Below are 19,207 nucleotides of genomic sequence, written 5' to 3' on the forward strand. Positions count from 1 at the left end.
GTTTTTTGCCATCAGCTTTCAGAGCTCTAATCAGAAGAAACAAACAGGGTATCCTCTGCTCCTGGCTGATGTTCCTGATTACTTGCTACATAAAGTGCCACCACCTGCTCCGACACACCGCCACAGACACCGGGGTAAACGTGCCGGTCGGCTGGTGAAGTTTAAAGCTTGACTTATCTTTTCTTCAGCGGCCGCTCAAGCTGGTTATGGTCCGTTCCGCCACATCCCAAGTCGTCTCCTGGATCCTGTTATCTCCTGTCTGGTTACTGTTGTGGGCTTAGGTGTCCATAACCCTGCTCACCACTGTTTTTTGCATCGTGGGAGTCATGGAATAAACTTTTTGAATTTGCTCCCATTAACTTGGGCTTCACCGACAACTTCTACCCAGGCTCCAGCTCCAATGAAGATGGCTCTAACAAATGCGTGGTCCTTAGCAAATAAAGCTTCATTATAAATTATTTTTCCTCCAATGGATTGGATCTCCTTTTTGTGACTGAGACACAGATGAGAGTTGGTGAGTCTAGCATTATTTCTGGACTGTTACCCTCTGACGGCTCATTTCTTAATGCTCCAAGGATGTCAGGTAGAGGAGAAGGAATATTGACTGTGTTCAAAAATAACTTTCACTGCAAACAACTCCATGTACCTGTTTAAACAAGTGACAATATTCACTAAATAAGCACTAATAATATATTAATTTTGTAACACACTGAAAACAGTTCATCTAACTGTGACTGTAAACATGTTTCCATTTGTCACTTCAGTTTTTACTCTGAAACACAGGAAATGACATCATGGCTCAAACCTTTGTCATTAAAATCTTTCTTTATTTAACATTTGAATTTTTTATTTAACATTTGCAAGATTCAATAACATAAAGAACCCAAACAAGAAAACATTTATGTGCATCAAAATACATTAAAACAAAAACTTTATAATAGGAAACAGAGTTTTCAACCAACCGATGAAAAGAAAGCTAACCACTTGACATGAACACTACAGTAGGACAGTTTTGAAAGCTTAAAATGCAACTAGGGGAAGAGTTTGATTCACAGCTGCCTCATCAGATTTTTACAGGAGATTCTATCTGAACTCTGTGGAGCCTGATCTCAAGCTTTTTGAGTCTGACACAGAAACCAGAGGATCTTTCTGTGTCTTCAGATTCACTGTGATCCAGTGATGGGAGTGATTTCAGCCCTGAGTGATCGCGCTGATGTTTGCACAGAGCAGACAATGAGGTGAATGTTTGGGCACATTGGTAACAGTGAAACAGTTTATTAGTAACGTGGGATCGTTTGTGTGCAGAGTATGAACTGAGATTCCTGAAGCTCTTGTCACACTGGTCACAGCTGTAGTTTCCTTCCATGTGTCCACGTTCATGAATGTTACGATGACCTGACTGTGAGAAGCTTCTCTCACAGTGTCTGCACTTGTGTGGTTTCTCTCCTGTGTGGACTCGTTTGTGTGATTTAAGCTGACCTGCAGTGGTGAAGGATGACCCACACTGATCACAGAGGTGCTTTTTAACCCCACTGTGAATCAGTTCATGTCGTTTTAACTCACTTGGTGTGGTGAAGCTTCTCCCACATTCTTTGCAGTATTTCAGTTTGTCTCCAGTGTGTCTACATTGATGTACTTTTAGGGTCTTTTGCCGACTGAAAGTTTTTCCACAGAGGTCACAATGAAAGTCTTTCCCACCACCACAGTGATGACAGGGTTGAGAACTGGATCCATCTGTGTCGCTCTGCTTCTAAACAAAGACACAAAGACAGTGTAAGTCAGTCCTTCAACATTTGTATCCTGAACGTCGCCTGAAATAAAGAGCATCTCTGCAGACGTCCAACTACATTTGACTGTTTCAGTTAACACACTCAGTTTACTGGGCTGCAATAACTACAATACTACCACCATAATACTACAGTAATACTAAAATTATAACTGAAAGGAAAATCTGAATAATCACTCAGAGCTGCTTTTCCATGCAGTAGAATTGCTAACATGCTAACACAGTTTAATGAGCAGAGTTGTTCCAAACAGTCAGGCTAAAATGACAAGATAACAATATAAATACATACCTCACAGTAGCTGCACTTGTAGAGTCTCTTTCTGGTGTGGATCTGTTGGTGTCGTCTCAGGTGATGTGGAGATTTAAAAGTCTTCTCACACAGGTCACATTGATAAGGTCTCTCCTCAGTGTGGGTAAACATGTGTTGTTGTAACTGTGCGTCTGTTGTAAACTGTTTGCCACACTGTTCACAGCAGTACACATCATGTCTGGTGTGAATGCGTAGGTGTGTATTTCGGCTCTCTCTCCGGCTGAAAGTTTTTCCACAGATGTCACAGCTGTATGCCTTAATTCCAGAGTGGGTAACTAGATGCCTCTGTAAGTGGCTACTGTGAGTAAAAGCTCTGCCACACTGATCACAGCTGTATGCCTTAATTCCAGAGTGGGTAACTAGATGCCTCTGTAAGCTGCTACTGTGAGTAAAAGCTCTGCCACACTGATCACAGCTGTACGCTTTAACTCCACTGTGGATGAGTTGGTGTGTTTTTAGGTGACCCTTCAAGGAAAAAGACTTTCCACACAAGTCACAGCTGAACGGTCTCTCTCCAGTGTGGATGACCTGATGCTGTTTTAGTGAAGCCTTCAGAGTAAACTCCATCCCACACTCATCACAGCTGTATGCCTTAATTCCAGAGTGGGTAACTAGATGACTCTGTAAGCTGCTACTGTGAGTAAAAGCTCTGCCACACTGATCACAGCTGTACGCTTTAACTCCACTGTGGATGAGTTGGTGTTGTTTGTCACTAGTGGGGGAGGTTCAGTTTGCCATGTTGCAACGAGCTTAGCTTCTGTCTGCTAGCTTGCGCTGCGCTCAGTGGATCTGTGCTCGACAGTGCAGCCTAGGCGGAGTAGTCGAACACAGATCCACTGAGCGCTCAACACAGACAGCATCGTCAGAAGGAAAGTTGATAAAATAAATTAAAAATGTTGTATTGTTCGATACATATGCGTACCGAACCGAAAGCACTGTATCGAACGGTTCAATATCGATACCAGTATCATTGCACCCCTAATATATATACATATATATGTGTGTGTGTGTGTTTCTGTGGTTCAGCATTATGATGCTGAACCACAGAAACACACACACACACACACACACACACACACACACACACACACACACACACACACACACACACATATATATATATATATATATGTGTGTGTGTGTGTGTTTCTGTGGTTCAGCATTATGATGCTGAACCACATCATAATGAATAAATGGATAAATTTCCGAAATCCCGGAGCAATTTTTTTTCTGATTTGAAGTATTTATTAATGGAATAATAATTTATTTTCAAATACTGATTTATAAATTTTTTTATTTCCAATTAAATTACTAGATAATAAATTACTTTTGTATTGAATAAATAAAATAACTTAAAAATGAATTTGTAAATTAATATTTTATCGCACAATTCATTGTTTAAGCAAATAACTTTTTATTTCGATGCGCTGGATCTTCTGGTCCTCTGCACATAAGTGGATTTCCATTTAGACTTTATATAGACAACAACTCAAAGTGCTTTACAACAAGTCACATTCACCCATACGATCATCTAGTGCTGTACTTTAAACACTTTAAACACAAACACGGATACTGTGGGGAGAGGCCACAGAGGCACAGGGAGAAAACTCACACAGAAATCCAACAATTAAAGAGGAACCTTCTCGATGTAACACTACCATCCTGCAAGATGACCTGGTCCTGGGCCATCTTAATAAGCATGCTGTGCACAGTAGTTTCATATTCCTGCCAGAACAAACACCAGACAGTTTGTACACAAGGCTCAGATTCTCGCTTTGCCAGATACAGACAATAGTTTAAGATCCTAATGTCTCTGCACAGCTCTGTATGTACTGAAATATCCAACCTCAGATATTTCCTGCTCACTCTCTGCACCGCCTTAGACAACAAGTAGTTCATGCTATACATAGCATTGACTTTTCATTCCAGCCATGTGCACTCATCAGGGCATCAGTGCTGCCGTAGTAACCACACTAACACTTCCTTGCACCTGTTGAAATGGCCTCAGTCTGATCGTGCCCTGAACAAACTCACCTTTAACATCCCACACACGGACTAAATATGTGCGTGTCAATAACACGTGACAGGAGAACATGCTGGTTGTCTGTCATGGGGCTGAATTAGAAACAGAGCAGGAACTACAGTTTGTCAGATTAAGACTGATCAGGTCCAACATCCGCTCCCAGCACTGATTTACACGTTTGGTGTCACATTGAAGGAAACGCCTACTGGCACAACCTGCATGTGTTAAACTGCTCCTGCGTGTAAACAGCGTGTCACTTACGGCTTTTTGCATCACAAGGACGCGCACTGGCGTCTCAGGGTGACTCAGATGTTTGCTGAATGAGGTGTAGACCGGACTAGGCGGGACTCATTTCAGCAAAACACGAACTTTTCCACCCACCAGTGTTTATCTGTGTGCTTATTTTAAAGAATTATTCCATCGTTATCAAATACGAAGCATTACACGCACGTCGAGCCGTTTCTGCTGAGTCAGACACCAGTGCTCCCGTGTGCTGATTCTCGGGTCCATCTTAAACTGGTGTGTTTGCGAATGAACTTCGGTAAAACGTTACAACGTTACCGGGCGCGCAGAGGGTCTGGGAGGCGTGTCGTACCTGTCGGGTGGTCGCGGGCTCCTCGTTCCCGGTGGGTGAAGGTGTTTCTCCTTCAAGCGATGCTGGGGTGACCGGAGAAGAAGCCATGTCCCCCCGACATCACCTCTCACTAAGCACCGCTCCTACTGTGACTTTCCTCGGTGTCCTCCAGCGTGCAATACGCTGCCTGGCGCAGTTTGCACGGACGGTGGACCGGTTGCGTCGCTCGTCTCCTGTGCGATCAAAGTGAGTCTTCGGCTGCACAGTGCAGCCACTGTCCCTCCTCCGGCCGGCGGACTAGTCCAGGCGAGGCGGATGACGTTGTCCCGGGTCTCGCTCGCTCTCGTACATGCAGGACTTGGCCCATAACATGATTTTATCTCACTGTAACTTTTAAATCGACCAAATGTTGCGTAAATGACGTGTCACGTGACTTGAGCACACATGCACACCCCCTGTCCTCACAGCAGACATTCATCTTAGCCCCCCCCCCCTTGTGTTTTGAGATCATTGCTGCAACAAAAAGTTGCCACACATATTTCTACATGAAACGTACTGATTCAGTTGGCACATATTTAACTATGGTTGGATGAGACCTGCACTCTGTTTTAATATAATGTTGTTTTGTTTGAGTGGCTGAAATAAAGCTAATAAAATAAATGAATACTAAAATAAAGCTGAATCACATCACAGGAACGACACAGCCCTGTTCCTCCGGGCTGTCAATCTGTGAATCAGCAAACATGTATGATTTATTGTCATTCATTTGCTAAACAAACTTACCTCTGAACTTTGACCCTGACAATTCAATTTTATTTATATAGCGCCAAATCACAACAAAAGTCGCCTCAAGGCGCTTCATAGATACAGAGAAGAACCCAACAATCATATGACCCCCTATGAGCAGCACTTTGGCGACAGTGGGAAGGAAAAACTCCCTTTTAACAGGAAGAAACCTCCGACAGAACCAGGCTCAGGGAGGGGCGGGGCCATCTGCTGTGATTGGTTGGGGTGAGAGAAGAAAAACAGGATAAAGACATGCTGTGGAAGAGAGACAGAGGTTAATAACAGGTATGATTCAATGCAGAGAGGTCTGTTAACACAACAAGGGAGATCCAGGTTTCCCAGCTGACGAGCAGAGGGCAGCGGCTTCCACTCGTTTGAGCAGTTTGTTGCGTGACCTCCTGTCTCTCACTGAACTAAAATGCCTCCAAACAACAGCAAAATAGATGGCACTCACTCCAACGTCTTGCAGCAAAAACATTAAGTGATGGGAAGAACAGGTGATGGATGAGCTGCAGATGTAACCGGTGTGATTCTGCGTTGTGTCTGATAAAAAAGGTAAAAGAAAGAAAGACCTCCCAGTAAATAATTTGCCCACTCCAGCTCCTACGACCAAATACAAACAGTGGGGAAGAGGGTTAGTTCAACCCACCACAGCTCCCAAGCTAGCAAGGAGTATATATTCATGCTAGCATTTATGGCGCCTAAAACACATTTATGATACACACATACGACACACTTATAACATCTAACAAAAACAGGCTTAATAATGACAATAATCGAACTAAAATTGCAACCAGAAACATCCAGGTGGCTAAATATGCATTATATGTGTGTTTTAAAGTGTTGGAAAGAAATGACACCCACCTCTCCCACAGGGGGATTGTAGAAAAGGGGAGAGGCAAAAGGGGTACACTGTATTTATAGGATTGCACCGAAGAAGAAGAAAAGAACGAGGAGGGGCTCTAACTGATAATGAACACAACTACAGGCTTGGAGGTCCTAAAAGTCAGGTATAAAAGGAGCAGTTTGGGGGTTTAGAACACATTATAACAATGTGATTTATGACCCTGTTACACAGAGCCAGCAGAATGAGCTGCTGCCACCACCACAATCAATGGTGACGCCAATTTAGAAAGAGCCCCAGTTGATTCCACTCTTGCCAGATGCTGAATACACATCGTCTAAAAGGGTGTGCCATTGACCAAAGGAGGAGTGGGCTGTTCACACATGCCTGTGTTCTTATGGAGCAGTCTTTGAGGATGGCGAGTCCAGAGCTGGAGGTTTAGATCTAAGAGAGTGATCCAAAGTCAGGAGAGGATTACACCCAACCTTCAGAGATCTTCCTATAAGCCAGAACTGGAAGCAGAGCCACCTTTGGCTATGATATCTTTACTGGACCCAGTAAGTCCAGTCAAGGTCAAAAACGTGGTCAGTCCCCCATTTAGTGCCATAGATCTGAAACATAGTAAACAAAATGCTAGTAAAAAGTTACAAACATGTTCAAGTTACATGTCTACAACTCCACAACAGACATACTTTGCTACTGGTGCCAAACAGTACTGCAGTCTGTAGCTTTCCAGCCATCCTTTGAACGTCTTTGAGTTTAATGTAGCCAAAACTGGATTCAGTAATCAGTGTTTATTTACAGAAGCCGTAGAGTATGGCTGCCACATGTGAACATCAGTGACGGCTCATTTAAACTGTAGGAACGATTAACCCAACATCAGAAAAATACTTCATTTTACATTAATGTGACAAATTAACACTGCTGGGACTTTTCTGGTCCTACACTGTTCATGTCCAAGTCAACACATTGTAAGATTTACACGTGGAAGGTCATCTAAGCTGCTTATGTGGAGATTACCTTTCCTTTAACAATGACCAGTTTCTTGTTTTCAGTTTTCAGTTTTATTTGTCATTTGCAAGTTAGCACAGGGTCAACATTGCAATGAAATGTGTTTGACGAGCAGCAGTCACTCGGCAGCTTGATACAGTAGGAGAAAATATAATAAAATAAAATAATAAAGAAAATAGAAAAATAGTAAGGAGCAAATATTAGAGAGACATGGTAAAAGAGAAAAGAGGACTAAATATATTTGTATCTATAAATATATGTACACTAGTGATTAAATAAGAAAATCTTGAAGAGAAATATGACGGGAGGGCAGATGGGACATTGCACAGGAATGAGCAGCAGAAAATTTCAGTATTGCACTTTTAAATATAAATATCAATGACAATAAAGTGGAGTGACCAGTGCAGATTAAACAGAGTACTTGTGAAGCTGCAGGTAGCTTCTGAGTGCTGTGTTGTGTGTGTTTAAGTGTTGTGGTTGAGGTGTCGTATGGCTTGGTGGTAGAAACAGTTTTTGAGTCTTGTAGTCCGAGCAGACAGACTCCTGTAACGATGGTAACAAGGAGAACAGCTGATGTGCTGGGTGGCTGTGGTCCTTGATGATGCTGTGTGCTTTATGGAGGCACCGCTGGAGATAAATGTCCTGAATGGCAGGAAGCCTCGTGCCAGTGATGTGCTCTGCTGCCTTCACCCTCTGTAGTGATTTACGGCTGCTGGCAGAGCAGCTTCGTACCAAACTGTGATGCAGCTCGTCAGCAAGCTCTCGACTGCACACCTGTAGAAATTTGAGGTGATGTTGGCGTTCATGCCAAACTTCCTCAGCCTCCTCAGGAAGTAAAGCCGCTGGCGAGCTTTCCTGATTGTTCTCACCTCAAACACATTATTTACCCATCCAGGTGGAACATGTAGCTGTGCTCGGTTTGACAGCTTTCATCCTGGCAGCAGCGTCAGCTGAAGCATACAAGGCACACATAGATGTCACTGAGCTGGAGCTCTGGGAGAGACGTCGCCACTTTCAGGCCTTTAAACAAAGCTGTTGGAGCACAAGTCCCAAAGATTTATAGTTTCTCTTCATGTCTTCATTGTTCCTCCATGGAGAGATGTTCCAAGTAGCCTTGGCTCGAGACAGGCGTCCTGCAGGACTACCTGCCAACTGTCCACTGTTTGCAGTCGTGGTAGAGTAATGTTGCCCACCAGTGACTGAAAACCATGGATTGGAGAAGAATGACAGAATTCAGTGACCTTGTGGGGCCATAACAGAGAAATGACAGCAGTGTAGTGGATCAAATAAAGAGTGATGATGTTATATTTGTGACTGTAGCAGGACCAAGGCTCAAAAGGTTGCAGGCGTTGTTAATTGAGCAGAAGATGGACGGCATCAAGCCCTCTCCTCGACAGCTACAGGATCACAGTCTGCAGGTTCAGTTATGCAACGTTTTAGCATCGATGCGTGAAGTTAAGAGCAGACAGGGAGGTTATTTTTGCACTGGGCTGGAATGACTCAGTTTACCTGTCAAAGGCTATCACGGCTGGGAGAAAACCCTCAGCATTAGTAAAGAAGGACCACGGTGGCCTCTGGGTAGAAACACTGCAGAGTTCATGTGGATACGCTGCTGCATTAGGTCAGATAGAAATATCATAAAGCATCATTAAGTAAAAACGTTTATTAAGAACAAATGTTTAAATATTGTTAACGTGTTTCCCAGAAACATCTGTAGAGACAAAGAGCTTTCTGTTGTTGCTTCGAGGAAACAAGCTCTTCTTTTTAGTTTTGTCCTGGTATTTATTCCAGGACGGACTCATCCACTGAGCAGTGTTTGGGTTTCTTCCTTTTCCTCGTTCTGGATGCAAACTATTACAACTTGGGCTTTATTTCAGTGACAATGGCCTTAAGCTGCAATACAACAGGAAGTTACTCATATATAGTAATTTCCCAGACCATATTAAAAATCCATTAACAGGAAATACAAATGATGGGACAATGCCACAGCATGGACATTAGAACAGTTGGGAAAATTTACCTGGAAAAAGGTGAAAATGAGGCTTCATTGAACTGGAATTACAAAGACCAGGAATGTGAGATCCACCAGCCACGACTGAGGGTTTTTACACGTCATATCCTCAAAGTAGAACTACAGTGATCAAAAGAATCGACTTTAATGTTATTCTTTCTTTCTTTATGTCAGATTTAACCCCCCAAAAAGCTTTAATCTTTAACTAGTCTTTGGACGTAGCTACAGCACGGTCAGGTTGACAGTTTATGGGTAACATGTGGCCACCAGGCACTGCGACACACTTCCATGTTATATTACCTTGGCGTCCCGTAGGAATACAGGAGAATCATGTGAGGAATCTAAGAGTTGTTTCTTAATTCAATTCAGTTTTATTTACACAGCACCAAATCACAACAGCAGTCGTCTCAAGGTGCTTTATACTGTAAGGTAGCTCGTACAATAATACATACAGAGAAAAACCCAACAGTCATATGACCCCCTATGAGCAGCACTTTGGCGACAGTGGGAAGGAAAAACTCCCTTTTAACAGGAAGAAACCTCCGTCAGAACCAGGCTCAGGGAGGGGCGGGGCCATCTGCTGTGATTGGTTGAGGTGAGAGAAGGAAGACAGGATAAAGACATGCTGTGGAAGAGAGACAGATGAACCGCTGAGTGTTGTCCCGTCGAGGTGGCTCTTCTATGTTGTGCATTTATGGCACCAAACCACAAATGCAAAGGAAGAAAGGGTCGAGGCACAGCACCCAGCTGCCTGACAATATTCAGGCAACGTCCAAAGCCCCACAAAGGACCTACCCACACCCCACTGGCCCCGCCCAGATCAAGGAGCTGTCACAGCAGACAAAAATGTGAAGTCCGCACATAGTCGCCATGGCACCCACCAACCCACCACACCATCCCCCATGGAGCTACCAGGAGAGGCATACTGGCCCACTGAGGATCACAGAGGAGCAGACCCAGGGGGGCTGACAGCACAGCCCCCACCCACCAGTCGTGCAGCTTATTTTATCTTGTCAGCGTGAGCCCCACCTAAAGGGGACAGAGGGATTAGTGAGTTGCATTAGTGGGGCAGGAGAGAGTGAAGCAGGGGAGCCAATGTCACTGCGATACGACTCCTCAACACCATCCAGCCTGCCCCACCACTCATAATGAGTCCTGCTGTGCTCTGTAGCAATGATGCATTTTATGTGTGTGTGCCAGGTTAGTGCTGTGGATTCAAAGGAGCACAGTTCCACTAAACAGGAGATCAGGATAAACCCCAGTAACCAACCCTGCCCCCGCCATCACATATTCTCAATCCCAGCAGAGGCCAGCCCCACAATGACATGCCACACGTGATACACAGCCAACATTACTGTTATAATTACATCTTTATTACTTTCCTTTCAACCTCTTTATTTTGCACCTTAAACTTTCTTTGGTTGCTACAAGCCACAAAGTCCTTTATGGTTTGTCTCTGTTGTGTGGAGGGCTGTTTTTAAGAGCTCAAAAATGGGTGTATCAGAGTCAAACAGGCAGCACAGTGGAAAAGTGGTTGGCACTGTTTCCTGACAGCAAGAAGGTTCTGGGTTCAAATCCAACATCTAAGCTGTTTGCATGCTCTCCCCATGTCTGGGTCCTCTCTGGGTTCTCTGGCTCCCACAGTCCAAAGACGAGCAGTTAGTGGGGTTAGGTTGATTGGTGTATGTGCCCATGAGTATGAGTGTACACGGGTGTTTCTCTGTGTTAGTGACAGTCTGACAGAAGGCTGCATCCCTCAGCCTCATGTGGGCTGTGTAGCCCCTTTACAACTGCAGTGAGAGCTCAGACCTGTTTCTGGTGGGTGGTGGACTCCTCCAGGGCTTCCCCTGATTCCCCTTCTGCCACAGAAGACTGTGGCCTCAGAAACTCATATCTGCTTTTTGCAAATGAAGCGAACCTGTTGGCTTCATCAGCAGGGGCGGATCTAGAAGGGTGGCATGGGGTGGCAAGTGCCACCCTAAAATGATCCCTTGCCACCCCAAGTGCCACCCCAGTTTTGCATATGACAGTGTTGTTTATTAAAATAAGTTTAACAGTTTGAGCGTAGTTACAGTCAGCAGTGAATATAAATGCTAGAACTGGATATATTCCATAGTGTCCCCCCCTCCACATTAACAAATGGTTCAGCCCATAGCAGGACGGCTTTTTTCTTGTTTTCAGTAGCAAGCGATGCTTATGATTGTGCCAGAGCACATTTTGAACAACACCATGGGAATTTCTGATTTTACACAGGTGGGTGGATGTTACACTGTGGAAATGAAGGAAGGTGAGTGCTATTTTAAATGGTTGTAGAAAATGAAAAAACAGCAGGTGTATTGGCTGCATTTTTAGATAAATAGTTGTATCTGTTTACAAAATGTACAATTTATATTTGCATTTCAAGTTATAAACATTTACCCAACACGTCTGTGGTTTTTTTACAGTAAAAAATACTGCTAGGATTTTAGGTTCTTTGTGTGATTTCAGATCAGTAATAGTTACATTAATAGTAATAGTAATACTAATGCAGTATGTCAGTGAAAAAACAACTGAATTCAGTTGAGCTGAAAAGATACCAAACAAAGCAAGAGGAGGAAAAAATAAAATGAAACAATCTGAGGGTGAAATACAAACGTAAACTCAAAGGAGTCACAAATGTCCGGTTGTGTTTCAGACCTCAGAGGGTGAATCCAACAAATCATGAAAAATGAGGTTTACATGTTTGTTCATGACAGTGCAGATTTCTGACATTTTGTGTAATTTAAGCTGCAACAATGTGACAGTTTTCTAACAAAAACAGTGAAACTTAAGTTAGACTTGTGTTTGTAAATGAAGCGCCCCATGTTGTGTAGCTTTCTGGAGTTTATACTTATTGGGCTACATATGTATTTAATATACAGGCTGTACAGTACATAGCATCAAAACTCACATGTTTCATGTAACTAAAGTGTGTAATCATGTGGGTACAGACAATAATTAAGTTATAGACTATATTTATATGAAAAACGTGCATACTTACTGCATTTGAATCATTTTAACCACATGTAACCACCTGCATATGTGTTTGGGGGAAAAAGGCTTTGATTTTGCCACCCTAAGAAAATTTCTCTAGAGCCGCCCCTGACCATTTCACAGGATTTGCATTTAAAAATGCAACAAGAAAAAATGGTTAGGGTCAGGAGGTCAAAGGTCAGAGCTCCTGTGGGTCTGAGGGCGGCCTCACGCTGGAGAAGGATGAAGGAGTCTGACCTGAGCCAGTGTTTGACATGAACACATCAGCACTGCTGTCAGTGAGCCTAACGACAGCCGTTAGCATCATTTCAGTGTTTCAGTCATAAAAACACTTCCTGTCACTGTGGTGGTTACAGTGACATCATGCAGTTTGTGCTTTGACCTCCAGAGGGCGACAAATCAGCACAGACAGAGAGCTCCATTCAAACTTTGCTGCCATCAGGAATAATTCTTCAAATATAATCATCAGTGTTTGAGCAGTTATGATATCAGGGACAATCTAGACATGTGTGACAATACTGAACATGTCACATGACACACCTCAAACATCATGTGATCCACTCTCAGTCTGCACTTTCATTCATGACTTCAACAGGTTGAAATGAGCTTTGAAGAAACATCAGGTCAGTGCTGAAACATTTAAACGCTGCAGGAAGAACAACAACAAAGTGATGACGGATGTTTGTGCTTCAAACAGGAAAACCAGCAGAAATAAATCACAGCCTGCCAGAGGTTTGGAGTTTCCGAGGTGCAACTGAACGCAGCACAGTGTTCCAATGCTCCTGATTGTCCTCAAACGTCTCTTTGGGTGTTTCCTTCCTGCTCAAAGTTTAATTTTACTTCCTGAACTTCGTGGAGTGGAGCTTGTTGTTGGTGTGTGAAGAAACTGTAAGTTTGCTTTGTTTCCTCCTTTAACAGTTTGTCTTTAGGAACTTTACTGTTTGTTCAGCTCGTGTTTGATTTCTTCACACAACAAACTGTGTGTGTTTGTATTTCCGGTCTCTCCATTAAAGTCAGTGTGTAATGTTTCCTGGCTAACATCAGCTGTGTGCAGCTTAGTTCAGCACAAATCTGCCGCTCCATAGTTCACGGTAACGGACTCACAGCTGGACCAACGAGGCCGAGTGTGTCCGCCACTCTGAGCTACGTTCGTGTTTGTGTACTTGTAGTTTGTACTTTGAGTTCACTCAGAGCCCACAGAGGACGCAGCGTACGTGATGACGTCACAGCCCTTTACCTCCTTTACTGTCACTGTGATTAATATTTACACACGAGACACCTGCAGAGCTCTGACGCTGAGCTAGCACACAGCATGCTAACACTAAGCTAAAGCTAGGCTAGCCAAGAACCCAGAGTGAGGTTAAAGCTGAGTAAACACTGACCCCAGACCAGCACCGTGATAAAGTGAGCTGCTGCTGCTGAACTTGAACAGGTAACAAAGTGATGAGCAGTCAGGCTGCAGGTTTCTACCTGTTCATGTTTCTACAGTAGAATCACTTTGAAGTGTCTTTGTGCTGTTTCATCTTTGATTTGTGTTCATAAACACTCAGAGAAACATCACGTGACCTCATCAGGATCTGTGTTGGTGTGTGGGGCTGTACCTCAGCTTTATGTTGTTACATGCTCATTTGTTCATTTTAACATCAAAGTAATGTTATGAGGAGTAATGAAGTAACGTACTCCATTACTTTTAATTAAAGTGTTCTGTGTAATATGTGTAATAATGACTGTTTTGAGTAATGACCAACACTGATCACAACAAAGAGGAAATGCCTCCAACATGCACAAACATTTGAGCCACAACATGCAGTTAATGTGCACAAATGTCTTTGATATGCTGCTCAGTGATGGTGGTGACTGTCAGAGCAGAGCTACTGAGAATCAATAAGTAATATCAATGATGGGATCAGAATCACTAAATTCTTCTCATCCCTGTCAGTATCATACATGTGCTGTATAATGTGATAAATGTAGAGGTGCTGGCTGTTCTCTCACTCTGCTGTTTAGCTGTAAAGGACGCCTCCCTGCCTTTGTCTCATTCATGACCTTTAATAGTCTCTTCTAACATGCAGAGATCTGTATGATCTGTTTCATAGAGTCTAACCAGCCTGTACAGGTAACAACAACAGTCACTGCATCACTGACACACAAACGTCATCTCTGTCAATAACAACATTCATACATGGAATAAAAACACATCAGTGGATCATTGCTGGAGCTGATGTTTGTGCTCCTGGTGCAAAGGCTCTCAGTTTCCTCCTTGAAATAACATCAGTGGTGGGTCAGCGACATGCTTTCTTTCCCTCTCAGGTTTAAATATCTGGGACTCTCCACCGTTTGGTTTTAGAGCTGAAGAAGCTTCTCTGATGAAACGTCTTCCAGAAACTTAAAGGCGTCTCTTTTCTCTCCAAGCTCCTTAGATCACATGACCTGGATGACTGAACCTACAGATATATTGACCTGGTTTCATGGTCACATGACAGGTCAGAGGTCAGCGACTGTAACTCAGTTCCTCCTGTTAATGTGAACTCACTGAGTGTTTGTGGTTTACCTCTCAGACTGACTGAAGATGATGATGGAGGAAGAGGAGGACAGAGCAGAGTCTGCAGGGTCCAGCTGTCCGTCTGTGAGGAGTGACCGGTCCAAAGGTCATAATCCAGCCTTCAGTGGTGAACCTGGAGCAACGAGGTCAGAGAGCTGAACTCACTGAGTAACAGAAATAATTCTGCACTGACATTATAATCAGTGTTGACTCTGGTTGATTGTCTGACTGTGTTTGTGAGCTGAGAGGAAATGAAAATGAGTTTGTAACAAAAATCAGTTTTGTCCAGTTTTCCTGTAAAAAGCTGAACTCTAATCTAAGAGGATGTTACTGACAGGAAACAGCTGCATTATCTGCAGTCTGTGTGATCACAGCTGCTTCAATCATGTTTGTGTCTGCAGAGGTCAGAGGTCACAGTCTGCAGGGTCCAGCTGTCCGTCTGTGAGGAGTGACCGGTCCAAAGGAAACCCTCCACTCTTCAGTGGTGAACCTGGAGCAACGAGGTCAGAGCGCTGTGATGACTCCTTTACATGTTTGTGTTTCCTGGATAAATATGACCTGAAACATCCTCAGATTGTTACAAAGATTCATTAAAAAGAAAACAATGAAAGAGAAAAGATCCAAATGTTCGACTTGGTCATTTGCTGTTTGAGGACAGTGATGCTCATATCTGTGGGGAAAGTGTGACCTGAGTGGGTTCATGTTTGTCTTTAAAGAACAGAGCTGCTCTGATTCTCTTTGTGTCTGATCTGTTAAACAGTCTGAGAGGTCACACAGAGACCCAGCAGCTAAAGCCTGGATCATACTGGCTGCTGTTACTCCATCAGGACAACACTGAACCACAGTGGTGTGGATGTAGTGGATAAATCCCACCATACTGATGCTCAGAGTTAACCACAGGGAACAAAACCAGATGTTACCTTCAGATTGTGACCTTTGGAGTGGACGATGCAGATTTCAATAGAGAATAAATGTTGTTGTTTTTCAGCTGTGAAGAAAGAATCTAATTTTCTGAACTTAAGAATTTATGATGCTGGAAACAACATGGAGACTATAACACAACATTTCCACTGTGTTCATAGAATGAATGTAAAACTGTCAGACATTCATTAAATATGCAAAATGTCTACAGAAGCATCAGAGGGTCAGACGTGAAGCACTCAGTGATTTTGATCAAATGACTCATCAGTTATTGATCTGTACTACACTGATCTACCACGTTAGTAAAGCTGGTGTTCTGGTGGTGGAGGGAGACTCGGACCATGTTCTGGTTTTGGAGCAGTGATCTGCTGATGGTTCAGTTTGATGAGCTTCTTCAAAATCATCCCTGACATCACCACTGAAAGGACGTCCATGAAAACAGACTGAAAATTACTGATATGTTCACAATCTGAGAGTTTAAAACTTGACAGACTTGATTCAGATGAAGTTATTTGAGCAGAAACTCCTGGATCTTTATCCTGTGTTGATCTAATCCTTCATGGTTCCTCCACAGAGTGGACCAGCAGAGCTCAGAGGTTCCCAGTGGTCAGTCTGCCCAGCAGCATCAAACACAGCTGGACTCCATATTTATGGTCTGTACATGTACAACAACTACTGTTACATCTGTTCTGTTCACAGTCATCTCCATGCTGCTCTTTGTAGACCAGTGGATCGTCAGTGTGTCCAACATGGATCTGATGTTTGGCTCCATGATTTCAGTCTGATTGGCTCATTCATAAATATTCTGTTCCAGCTGCTGGAGGACAACATCATCACTTTTGTGAAGAATGAGCTGAAGAAGATCCAGAAGGTTCTGAGTCCAGATTACCCAGAATGCTTAGAGAGTCAGAGGAGCAGCAGCAGAGAGGCGTTTGTGAAGATCACAGTGGACTTCCTGAGGAGAATGAAGCAGGAGGAGCTGGCTGACCGTCTGCAGAGCAGTAAGAGGATTTATCTAAAGATTTAAGCTGCTGGATAAATGAACATTTTCCAGAGATGGAAGATGGAGCAACATGTTTTAAAGATTAGTTCTTTTTGGAATTGAGTGTTTATTTTTCTTCTCATTCAGAGCTTCAAGCTGCAGTTTGTCATCGTAACCTTAAATCCACCCTGAAGAAGAAGTTCCAGTGTGTGTTTGAGGGCATCGCTAAAGCAGGAAACCCAACCCTCCTGAATCAGATCTACACAGAGCTCTACATCACAGAGGGAGGGACTGCAGAGGTCAATGATGAACATGAGGTCAGACAGATTGAAACAGCATCCAGGAAACCAGACAGACCAGAAACAACCATCAGACAAGAAGACATCTTTAAAGCCTCACCTGGAAGAGATGAACCAATCAGAACAGTGCTGACAAAGGGAGTGGCTGGCATTGGGAAAACAGTCTTAACACAGAAATACAGCCTGGACTGGGCTGAAGACAAAGCCAACCAGGACATCCAGTTCATATTTCCATTCACTTTCAGAGAGCTGAATGTGCTGAAAGAGGCAAAGTTCAGCTTGGTGGGACTTGTTCATCACTTCTTTACTGAAACCAAAGAAGCAGGAATCTGCAGCTTTGAAGACTTCCAGGTTGTGTTCATCTTTGATGGTCTGGATGAGTGTCGACTTCCTCTGGACTTCCACAAAACTACAATCCTAACTGACCCTAGAAAGTCCACCTCAGTGGATGTGCTGCTGATAAACCTCATCAGGGGGAAACTGCTTCCCTCTGCTCGCCTCTGGATAACCACACGACCTGCAGCAGCCAATCAGATCCCTCCTGACTGTGTTGGCATGGTGACAGAGGTCAGAGGGTTCACTGACCCACAGAAGGAGGAGTACTTCAGGAAGAGATTCAGAGATGAGGAGCAGGCCAGCAGGATCATCTCCCACATCAAGACATCACGAAGCCTCCACATCATGTGCCACATCCCAGTCTTCTGCTGGATCACTGCTACAGTTCTGGAGGATGTGCTGGAAACCAGAGAGGGAGGACAGCTGCCCAACACCCTGACTGAGATGTACATCCACTTCCTGGTGGTTCAGGCCAAAGTGAAGAAGGTCAAGTATGATGGAGGAGCTGAGACAGATCCACACTGGAGTCCTGAGAGCAGGAAGATGATGGAGTCTCTGGGAAAACTGGCTTTTGATCAGCTGCAGAAAGGAAACCTGATCTTCTATGAATCAGACCTGACAGAGTGTGGCATCGATATCAGAGCAGCCTCAGTGTACTCAGGAGTGTTCACACAGATCTTTAAAGAGGAGAGAGGACTGTACCAGGACAAGGTGTTCTGCTTCATCCATCTGAGTGTTCAGGAGTTTCTGGCTGCTCTTCATGTCCATCTGACCTTCATCAACTCTGGACTCAATCTGCTGGAAGAACAACAAACAACCTCCAAGAAATCTAAATTATTTAACAAACGAAAACTTCAATCTCTCCACCAGAGTGCTGTGAACAAGGCCTTGCAGAGTCCAAATGGACACCTGGACTTGTTCCTCCGCTTCCTCCTGGGTCTTTCACTGCAGACCAATCAGAGTCTCCTACGAGGTCTGCTGACACAGACAGGAAGTAGCTCACAGACCAATCAGGAAACAGTTCAGTACATCAAGGAGAAGCTCAGTGAGAATCTGTCTGCAGAGAAAAGCATCAATCTGATCCACTGTCTGAATGAACTGAATGATTGTTCTCTAGTGGAGGAGATCCAACAGTCCCTGAGATCAGGAAGTCTCTCCACAGATAAACTGTCTCCTGCTCAGTGGTCAGCTCTGGTCTTCATCTTACTGTCATCAGAAGAAGATCTGGATGTGTTTGACCTGCAGAAATACTCTGCTTCAGAGGAGGCTCTTCTGAGAATGCTACCAGTGGTCAAAGCCTCCAACAAAGCTCTGTGAGTACATTTGTACTCATGTCTTTACTTTTAACATCCAACTGTGTCAGTAATTTATTTCACCAGGTTTTCTGTCTTTGTATGAATTTGTATCCTAAAGTTTTGGGATTTCTCCAATACAACTGTGACCTCTTTGATGCCTCCAGAACTCGAGACGCTGGATTCACCATAAACTCTGATCATCACTGCTGCTGTTATGTTATCAGTCTTTGTTTAAACACTTAGGCTGCATGTGCCTGATGTTGTGATACTTTATATTCACATGCATGCTCCTAGATACATTTCTACTGCAGGTCTATTTTAGTCACAAATGTTGGTGAAACACTTGCTTTTACATGCATGGTGGGTCCTGCATTAAAGAAAGCATTTGAATTACTCAGTGAATCCTGGCAGCCAGAGAAACATCCTTAGTTCCACTTTAAACTAAACTCTGCTTCGGTCTTCCACAGTGTGTTTG

The 19,207-nt window shown here is 43.6% G+C and overlaps 2 long non-coding RNA genes across 2 annotated transcripts in view; one reads left to right on the forward strand and one right to left on the reverse strand.

The window, feature by feature from the left end:
* Nucleotides 1-806: 806 nt before the first annotated feature.
* LOC143420814 (uncharacterized) lies at nucleotides 807-2,674 on the reverse strand. The gene is made up of 2 exons (XR_013100553.1): nucleotides 2,076-2,674; nucleotides 807-1,750 (listed from the first exon to the last, which is right to left on the reverse strand). It is a non-coding gene; the product is annotated as an uncharacterized LOC143420814 (long non-coding RNA).
* A 10,504-nt stretch (nucleotides 2,675-13,178) lies between these two features.
* LOC143420816 (uncharacterized) overlaps nucleotides 13,179-19,207 on the forward strand; it is an 85,585-nt gene continuing 79,556 nt past the window's right edge. The window contains exon 1 of the long non-coding RNA XR_013100556.1: nucleotides 13,179-13,245. This is a non-coding gene — a long non-coding RNA (uncharacterized LOC143420816). The remainder of the gene's footprint in view (nucleotides 13,246-19,207) is intronic.

The sequence above is a fragment of the Maylandia zebra genome, linkage group LG2 (genome assembly GCF_041146795.1).
Source record: "Maylandia zebra isolate NMK-2024a linkage group LG2, Mzebra_GT3a, whole genome shotgun sequence".
In the NCBI taxonomy this organism is placed as follows: Eukaryota; Metazoa; Chordata; class Actinopteri; order Cichliformes; family Cichlidae; genus Maylandia; species Maylandia zebra.